The sequence below is a fragment of the Coenobita brevimanus genome, chromosome 19, assembly GCF_032717465.1.
Source record: "Coenobita brevimanus isolate Jiangsu-jjx chromosome 19, ASM3271746v2, whole genome shotgun sequence".
Taxonomy (NCBI): domain Eukaryota; kingdom Metazoa; phylum Arthropoda; class Malacostraca; order Decapoda; family Coenobitidae; genus Coenobita; species Coenobita brevimanus.
Window position 1 is genome coordinate 23,736,080 of NC_136972.1, and position 10,599 is coordinate 23,746,678.

A 10,599-nucleotide genomic window follows, 5' to 3' on the forward strand; every position below is an offset into this window, starting at 1 on the left:
AAGAAGGGAGTGACAGACAGGGAGACAGACTAAGGAGAGAGGGAGGAAGGTAGGGACTGAGCAGATAGCTAGAAAGAGGACGGAGGGAAAAGGAAACTGGGGGTGAGACAAAGGATCAAGAGGGAGAGATGAGGGGGGGGGGTGCAGGGGCAGCACACAGACAGGCACAGACAGATAGGTCAACAAATATTCAGAAAGTGTGTGTGTGTGTGTGTGCGCGCGCGCTTTCGTCCCTGTGTCACTTCCATAACATTGTTCTATTTTTTTCACCTGAGTGTTTTCCTCTTCCCTGCTTCAGTTACTCCTCTTACTTTTCTTATCAGCATTTCTCCTGACTGTTCTTACCATTCCAAGTCTCCCCTCCCCCCCCTCTCTCTCTGTCTCTCTCTCTCTCTCTGGGAATAAAGAGATTGTTCTCACAGTCTATGTCTCCTTAATACGGCCACTTCCTGAGCTGCTGTGGAATATTGGTCGCTTGGAAACGAAATACGTCGACTTAAAGAGTTCAGGAGACTAAGGTATCAGGATCGCCTGAGGGCTGTGGGACTTTTTTAGTAGAAACTCGTAGACTACGAGGTCAACTAGTTAAAGTGTTTAAAATCTGAATGGGTTTCACAATCATTACATACAAAGTTGCTTACTCTTAATACGGACTCGGCACACAACCATGGTTGGAAGCTGTCAATTAGAAATTTTACCAGCAGAATTACGTGAAAACTTTTTCACCTGCAAGATCTGCTCCACATGGAACTGACGCAACATGGACGTTGCTAACAACAGATAAGTTTAAGGGATTCATTGGCAGGATCTTACACTAGAATAAATGTGAACTGGATATGCATTCCCAGGCAAACAAGAAGTATCTCCACGGTAGTCATTAAGATCCTAACTTTTCCTTGTAACTCCACTCTCTCACTGTGTGTGTGTGTGTGTGTGTGTGTGTGTAAAAAAGATGTCTACTATCGCAACATTTAATCACAGCAGATTTATTGTGTGTGTGTGTGTGTGTGTGTGTGTGTAAAAGAGGTAAAAGAGGTGTCTACTACCGCAACATTTAATCACAACAGATTTATTCTGTGTGTGTGTGTGTGTGTGTGTGTAAAAAGGTGTCTACTACTGCATCATTTATTAACAGCAGATTTATTCTTTCTCTCTCTCTCTCTCTCTCTCTCTCTCTCTCACACACACACACACACACACACACACACACACACAGTGTGGTAAACCTTTTCGTAACTTGGTTTATGATATATACTGTACTATTTCTTTATTAGTTGCTCGGACTACACTTAATGGGGTGCTTCTGAAAAGCCTAGTATTCCGGTAGATGTCACTACCACTGGGACAAACACAGTCCCTGCACTGTTTAAAAAGCATTTTTTTCTTTGTTGAATCTCTACATTGTGTGAAACTGTGAATCATAGTAATGTCAAATTCCGTAATGTAAATAATACAAATAGAACACGTACGTATAACGAAGCGTGAATTATTTATATTTATCATAAACGGAAATTAAAATATCATTGATGAAATATGATGCTCCTATATTATTTAATGTCTGCTACATTTAGTGCATGTTAGGTTCTAAATACATAGTTTGTTCAGACTGTAAATTACGCCTACTATAGTCTCACCAATCTAAAACCAAGGTTTGGGTGGGGTCTGGCGCTGGGTGCAGCCATGCCATACTTCCTAAACAAGCGATGAGTAGATTCTGTTATATATGTAATAGGCATCACAGATAGGTACACACATACTAATACAATATAAACGTAAGTATTCTAGCTTATCAAAGGAAAGTAAACTTGTAATGCATATGGCTCTTGTACATCAATAAAGAAACGTGGCATACATATTTTACAGTGGTGCTGAAAAAAATGTGGTTACTTTTACCGACTTTCACGGTAGTTCTAAGTTGGGTAAGTAATGTAACAATTACGTTTATAATATAATTTGAAGGAATCAGTAGAACATACGCTATTTTCTTAATAGATATAAGTTAAAACACTCACGAGCGGCAACATCCAGGCCCATACTGGGAGTTAATCCATTGGAGGGAGATTAAGCTTCTGTCACGTGCTTCCACTGTTCACTTTGTTATATATATACCGGTAACTTAAATTATATTTATAACTTAAATTAGTTTGTCTTTACACACACACACACAAAAAAAAAACACACACACACACACACACAGAAGTGGGTGAAGTCATGTCAGGCCAGGTGGCGAGATGTGAGCGGCGAGCTCTAACGGTGTCAGGTCAGCCACTACCCAGAGTATAGGAAACAAGGCAACGCTGTACGCCGGGAAATCCCCGGCTGGACTCACCCAAACCTTGGTTTTAGATTGGTGAGACTATAGGTATCTTGACTCATTCAGTCTCTACGTGGGCAGAAATTTAATGCTGAGTAAATACTGGGACTCAACATTTATCTCACTCCCTTCACGCATGCGCACAAGACAGTCCAGTGTTTACGTTTTTTCACGAGAGATTTGTTTTCAAAACAAACGCACTAGGGCTAGTGCTTAAAATAATACAATTTAGACTAGGCTACGTGTGGTCTAGTTAGGTTAGATAAAATAAGATACTGTAATTGCTTTGAAGGGTCTGAGGGGTCAACACCACGGCCTTCTCACACCGTGGCACACGGGTCTTGCGGTGTGCAAGGGTGAACGGAGTGAGCAAAATGTTGAGTCCCAGTATTTACTCAACATTAAATTTCTGCCCACATAGAGAGTGAATGAGTCAAGACACCCACTAGGCGTAATTAACAGTCCGAACAAACTATGTATTAAGAACCTAACTTGCACTAAATGTAGCAGAAATGAAATAATATAGGACCAATGAAATTACGGGTTGCCATCATATTCCATGAATGATTTTTTAATTTCCGTTTATGATAAATATAAACAATTCACGCTACGTTATATATACGTGTTCTATTTGTATTATTTATTTTACAGTATATGACATTACTATGATTCACTGTTTCACACAACAGTGTAGATATTTAACAAAGAAAAATATACTTATTAAACAACGCGGGGAATATGTTTGTCCGAATGGTGGTGACATCTACCGGAATACTAGCTTTGAAAGCACCCTATCAGGGAGGTGCTTGAAGTACAGAAACCCCTAGCTGGCTGTGAGCGAGAGTATGGAGGGTACCTGGTGGGGTTATGGGGTAGAAGAGAAAAGTGGGAGGGGGGGTTGGGGGGTTGGGGGGGACTATTAGGAAGGGAGGAGAAGGGGGAAGCTCTCCATCGAGCAGTGTTACAAACACGGAAAAGGAAACGAACTTATTCCGACGTCTGTACACTGTTATGAGTAGGACCTAAGTAATAGATGTGATACGGTATACTGCCTGTTTTTATGTCCTGTTCCTTTGTTAGTGCTTTACATCCGGTCTAGAAAAAGGACCCCGTTTCAGTAGCTCGTGTTTTTACGACGTGAAGTCGCCTTAAAAACACAGCATTACAGTGTCAATCCACTTTAATTTTGCAATAGCTAAACTATTTCACCCATTTGATGCTAACCGATTGTGACGGTATTCACGAGCGATTATATAATATATACCGGATATATATATATATATATATATATATATATATATATATACATACATATATATACAGACACATATATATATATATATATATATACACATATATATATTCATACATATATATATACACACAAATATATACATACATATATACACACACATTTATATATATATATCTATATATATATATATATATATATATATATACACACACACACAAATATATATATATATATATATATATATATATATATATATATATATATAAAACCCGTCTACTTCAAAACATCCATCCTAAACATGAACAAGATCTTAAGACAGGAATGTAAAAAAGTCTCCAGATTCAGCGGGTTAGGCTAGTGCAAATTATTCACCACCACTTTCAATTTTCGAGAGTCCATTCATCACCCATTACTTTTTCCCCTTAATTCGAATGCTTAATCGCGGTACTTATCACTCAAAGGCGATAATTCAAGGATAACGTGTGGTCACGTAACCACGTTGCAGCGCCGTCTGACATTTCACATTCCTCCGGCCGTTTTCTCGCCTTCTCTTATCGTATCACAAACTATAGCTGCCACCTTTCCAGTACTAATACTGATAATCCTTAATAATAAAAATATCACTTACTCGGTTATTCTGGAGATAAAGCAGGAGCAGATCCCCGCACCCCTAACCCCCACAATGGTCATCTTGAAACTGAGAATCAGTGTTGCCAGATGGTGCAGAGGAAATTTCAGGAGAAATTTGCCAAAAAATTCAGTAGATATAGGTAAAAATTCGGTAGACACACACCAGTATATATATATGCACCATATTGGTACTTAACATATATATTTCTGGAATCAATTTAATGAAATTAAGGAGAAGCTTTTTATATATTTAATATCTTATTACAATAGTTGGTGAAATATTACAAAACAAAATATAATTTTCTTCACAAACTAAAAATTACAAAATCATTCTTTTATATGCAAATCAGAAGGAACCAAAGGCTAAGGAGCCCACAATTTTGCTCTCACTTAAAAATTAATTTATTGAATAATTATTAATCACCATCATTTTGTTCACACAAAAAAAATGAATATAATGAATATCGAGTAGCTTTTTAACGACTGTAAATGACAGTAATTCGGACATCTAGTTTTTTTTTCAGCAAAAATGAACTTATAAAGTCAGTATAGGCCATCGTTTACTTTAAAATATCCCCAAAACATATTATGATCTATTAAAACTTCTCACCTTTCAATTATGGCGAGGCACAACTGAGTACTCGTAAGATTTGCTGCACTAATGTCTATCTCCATGCACCTCGTCTCGTCCTCAGCGCAACTGCCAACTGCAGTGCCGAATTTCTGACTGACTAGGAAAAGCAGGGCTGCCAAATATTGTTATGTCAAGGCACTATACCGGTATTTACAAATAAAAATCAATAGAAAAGCGCTGGATTCGATATTGGCAGAATTACTAACTAGTTAACCTTACAAACATAACATCCAAATAAATCAACAAAATATTTTGGGCCTTCAGGCCATTATATTAGGTCTCGTGGATGTGTGTTCCTCAAAGTCTGCAACTCCTCCCCGAGGGTTCAGTTTCGTCGCCTTCCTGTACACACCGACGTGTTTAATACGAACGAGTGGCAGTCAGCAGTGGCACACGTACAGAAAATGTCACAACACCGGCCATCCAGTCCTCCCTCACCCCCCCCCCTCCGGGCCTCCCTCCCTCTGTCTCCCTTCCTCTCATATTTAGCTTTTATGGATTTTCAACTGCCGGGAAGCATAATTTCTGTAGATTTTCTGGAGAACCTTTCAAAATTCAGTAGATCAGAGCAATAATTCGGTATATCTTGAGATCCATCAGAAATTCAGTAGATCTCACGATATTTCGGTAGATCTGGCAACACTGCAGTGAGAATTTGTCTGAGTGCAAATTTGAAATTTCCTGGGCAGGGGGCGCGCTCTTCCGCCCAGTCACGGCGCGCTGTGATTGGCCGATTTGCATTGACGCCAAAACGAATACCCACAATGCCCAAAGGACAACCATGACAAAGACCCACTAAGACTATGCTGAAATTGCAAACGACACCTGGCCATCTATCGATCTGAAACGTTAAGGATAATTTTCAGATTAGAGTGGACGCACCATAATTGTTTTCCTTATAACGTCCGTCGTCAGTCAATGGCTGAATATTCTACAGGCTGGTCAAATATTAAGCCAACTCAATTTCCGTGTTACCCGGATATACCAGTTACGTCTATTTTGAATAATTTCTAATGGTACTTACAACACTTCATGCTTTATAAAACCTGTTTTACGTCCACTGACTGCATGGCTGACTGGTACTACAATGAAGCTGCCAAAACGCATGCTCTGCATGATGTTTAAGCTGTCCCCGCAGCATAAAGATTCCAGCCACACTTAGCACCACCCTGTATATTCAATATCCTCAACTTTCATTTTGGGTTACACTGACTTTCACTACCCGTCTCAGAAGGTATTATTCTTTATTTCTTGTCACTTCAATTTCCAGTTTCGTACAACCATCGAATTTTAATATGAATTTTTTTTGTTGATTCGATCAATTTTGCACCTAATTTGTTGCAAATAAACCGTTTGCTACCCCTTTCCCCAACGATAATGGGGGACCGGTGGGGAATCGGGGGTTTTGGGTGGGGGATGCACGGCTGAAACGGTTTATCTGCGATAAATCTGAAAGCCAAAATCGATCGAATCAACAAAATACACCAAAACCACACTCCTAATTGGGAGGTCTGCCCCCTCAAACCGCAACGATATTAACCAACCTAATCGCATAACTAACCTATCCTTGAAAATACATAAATCTTACCTTACCATTTCGAAGTAGATGGTTGCTGCTCTTGAATGTTGGGAGTTTTCTCGACTGAATGGAACTGGGGGCAGAATGGAGGCAGTTCTCACTTCCTCGGACTGGGGAGGGTAAGCGTCCACAGTACAAGTTTGTCATTTCAGTAATTACATAGCAACTTGCACTTTGGAGAGTCAATATGTTGGTGCTAGAACTCCATGCGATTTTTTAAAAATCGAGCGCTACACCATCCTCCTTGTAAAACGATTCACGAAGTCCCAGTAGTTGTAACTTCAATCACCACATAGAGCAGCAAAATCTGAACTGAATTCGGGTTCAAGATACATGACGTAGGTGTCACGTGACTTCCAATCGGATTGGTCGGCGCATCTGCGTACGTGTCACGTGACTAACGAGGTTCAACCTGATTGGTCGGTGCTCCCGTACTTTTACCCGCCGAAAACCCTGCAAGGGTTCAGGCACGGCCAATTATACTAATGTTTAATAATCATCTGCGACGATTTAATATTTAGTAAAATCGACACGTGAGATATGTAATATAAGAAAATTTCAAAGTTCCCTGGTTGTACGAAACGGCAATGTCAAGTTTTTTCCACTTGGTGCACACCTTTAGTGGTGAAGATATTGATGAAGGCTATACCGTTGTGCCGCGTTTCAAAGGTAAACCAGATCTGCAGATAGCAAGAATAATCGTAAAAATGTCACCGGACTGAAGGGGTTAGGTAGACACAAGAAATTATTAGCCACTTCTCAGTTTTCAAAGTTCACTCACTCATCACCTATTAAATGCGTCTTTTCCTTCACTCGAATACTTAATAGCGATAGTAATTAACATTCGAAGGCGATACTTTTCAAGGACAATGGGTGAAGTCATAGCCACACTGCAGGGGCGGCATCCATGTCAGGTTCCTCTAACTGATTATTCGTCTTTTTCTTGTTTTATCACACACCCCCTGGGTAGGGGGGTTTTTCAAGAATACTCCCCCAGTATCCCTGCTTGTCGTAAAAGGCGACTGAAAGGGTTGGCGGAGGGTTAGTGCCCCTCCCCGGAAAACAACTAACTAAAAAAAAAAAACAAGAAGCCTCGGACAAGGACTGACCAAACGATGACGACCCAGGACCGGACAAAGGACTTGGTAATGAGTACATGGAATGTAAGAGGAGCGAATGATGAGGTGAAAGAGAGAGAGATTGTCCAGGTGCTTGAGGGTGCGAAAGTGGATGTATGTGGAATAACTGAAACAAAATGGAGAGGAGAAAGTGTGAGAGAATGGGAGTATGGATGGGGTATGCAGTATGTGCAGGAATAGATGAGAATGAGAGGGCAAAGGAAGGAGTGTGTATAGTTGTGAGTAAAAGATGGAAGAAGAGCATAAGACAGTATGGATCAGTTGGGTCAAGGATTGTGTGGGTAAAGTTGAAAGTTGGAATACAAATGTGGGCGATTGTGTGTGTGTATGCGCCAACGCAAGATCGTGCTAGAAGAGTGAGAGAAGAGTTCTGGACAAATGTGGAAGTGTGCATGGAAAAGTTTGGAAGGAATGAGAGAGTGTTTTTGATTGGTGATATGAATGGTAAAGTTGGTAATGTGAAGGTGGATGGAATAGTTGGTGAGTGGGGTGTGCCTGCCGAGGTAGATGAGAATGGGAGTGCGTTAGTGGACATTTGTGCTGGGAGGGGGTTGGTGATAGCCAATACCCTCTTCAGGCATAAAATGATCCACAGGTATACATGGCGAGTGATGAGAAGGGTGGGTGGTGAACTGAATGAAAGGAAGGCAATGATTGATTATGTGTGTGTGGATGAAAGGATGCGAAGATGTGTAAAGGATGCAAGAGTGTATAGAGGTTGGGGGAGTGGACTTTCTGACCACTACTTGGTGGCGGCCAGAATTAGGATGCAAGAGAGATGGAGGAATAGAAGAAGGGAAAGACGAGAGGAAGGAGTAGTTGCAAGGAGAGTGGAAAGGTTACAAGAGGATGAGAAAAAGGCAGAGTATAAGAGAGAAGTGGAGGAACGATTGGGCAAATATGAATTGGAGCAGATGGGAGACGTGGAAGGTGTGTGTAAGATATTTACAGAAGAAATATGTGCAGCATGTGATGTGGTGTGTGGAAGGAAAAGAAGGCGGAGGGGGGTGCAAGGAACAGCGTGGTGGACTGAAGAGGTGAAACAGGCTGTGGCACAAAAGAAGAAAGCATACAATGAATGGGTGAGAAATAGGGGCGTGGAAGAAGTTGAGAGGCGGAAGAGAGAGTTATATGTGGAAAGGAAGAGAGAGGTGAAAAGATTAGTAAGAGAGAGTAAGAAGAGAGTGGATGAGGAATTTGGAAGGAGTGTAAAGTGGAGGGACTGTAAGAAAATGTTCTGGAGAGAAGTGAAAAGAGTAAGACAGGGTGGAAGTGAAGTTAGCAGGGGAGTGAAAGATAAAAATGGTAGATTACTAGTGGAGAAGGGAGAAAAAGTGAGCAGATGGAGAGAACACTTTAAGGAATTGTTGAACGTAGAGGATGGAAGTAATGCGAGTATAAGTGGCTGGGGAATGGCTGGGAGAAGGAGGGAGGTGAGAAGACAGGAAGAAATCAGTAGGATAGAAGTTGTGGAAGCAATGAAGAAAGTTAAATCGGGGAAAGCCCCAGGAATTGATGGAGTGTGTGGTGAAATGCTGAAGCATGGGGGAGAGATAGTAGTAGAATGGATGTGGAAGATGTGCAGATTGGCCTGGGAGGAAGGTAGAGTCCCAGAGGATTGGAAGTCAGGTATAATTATTCCCTTGTACAAAGGAAAAGGGGAAAAAGAAGTGTGTGGTAATCATAGGGGCATTTTGTCTTCTTAGTATAATAGGAAAAGTGTATGGTAGGATACTTATAGACAGAGTTAGAGAAAGAACAGAGAAATTAGTTGGAGAAGAACAGGAGGCTTTAGGAAGGGAAGAGGTTGTGTAGATCAGATATTCATTCTTAGATCTTTAGTGGAAAAGTTTCTAGAGAAGGGAAAGAAGTTGTATGCGGCTTTCATGGATTTGGAGAAAGCATATGACAGGGTGGATAGACAAGGATTGTGGAAAGTGTTAAGAATATATGGAGTAGATGGGAAGTTGTTGAATGCTGTGAAGAGTATGTACGATGGTGCGAAGGCTGCAGTGCGTGTGGATGGTGAACTAAGTGAATTTTTCTCTTTGAAAGTTGGTTTGAAACAGGGATGTGTCATGTCTCCATGGTTGTTCAATCTGTACATGGATGGGGTAATAAAAGAGGTACAAGGTAGGGTAGTGGATGTTGGAGTGGCCCTGGTGAGAGAGGATAGTGTTTGGAAACTCCCTATACTGTTGTTTGCAGATGATACTGTGTTGTTGAGTGAAGACGAAGGGGAGCTGCAAGGCTTGGTGGATGAGTTTGAGAGAGTGTGTAAGAAACGGAACCTAAAGGTGAATGTAGGGAAGAGTAAAGTGATGGTCTTTGAGAGAGGTGAAGCTAGTGAATGTACAGCGAGGTTAGATGGTGAGGAATTGGAAAATGTGAGTACGTTTAAGTACTTGGGTAGTGTAATGAGTAAGGATGGAAGTTTGGAGGGTGAAGTGCTTGAAAGGGTACAGCAGGGAAGAAAGGTTGCTGGTTCCTTGAAAGCAGTGATAAGAAACAGGGAAGTGAGCATGGAAGTGAAAAAGTTACTACATGACAGTATTGTGATACCAACTCTAACGTACGGAAGTGAAGCTTGGACATTGTTGGAAGGACACAAGTCAAGAGTGAGAGCAGTGGAAATGAGTTATTTAAGAGGAGCCTGTGGAGTCACGTGGAGAGACAGGCTGACGAATGAGGATATAAAGGAGCGTTGTGGTGTGGATGTGGATGTGATAGGAAGCGTTATGAGGAACACACTGAGGTGGTTTGGCCATGTGGAGAGGATGGAGGGTGAAAGACTGACGAAGAGAGTGTATGTGAGTGAGGTGGAGGGGGGAAGAGGGAGGGGGAGGCCGAGGATGAGATGGAGGGATGGGGTGGAGAGGTATATGAGGGGGGTGTGAGTTGGGAGCAGGGCAGTGAAATGGCGGGGGACAGGGCGACTTGGAGGCGATTTGTTTGTGGCCACCCCAAACGGGATTGAGGTGTCTGGCAATAGATAGATAGATCACACACTTAGCAATGCCGCCTTTTCATTAACCAGTAATTATGATC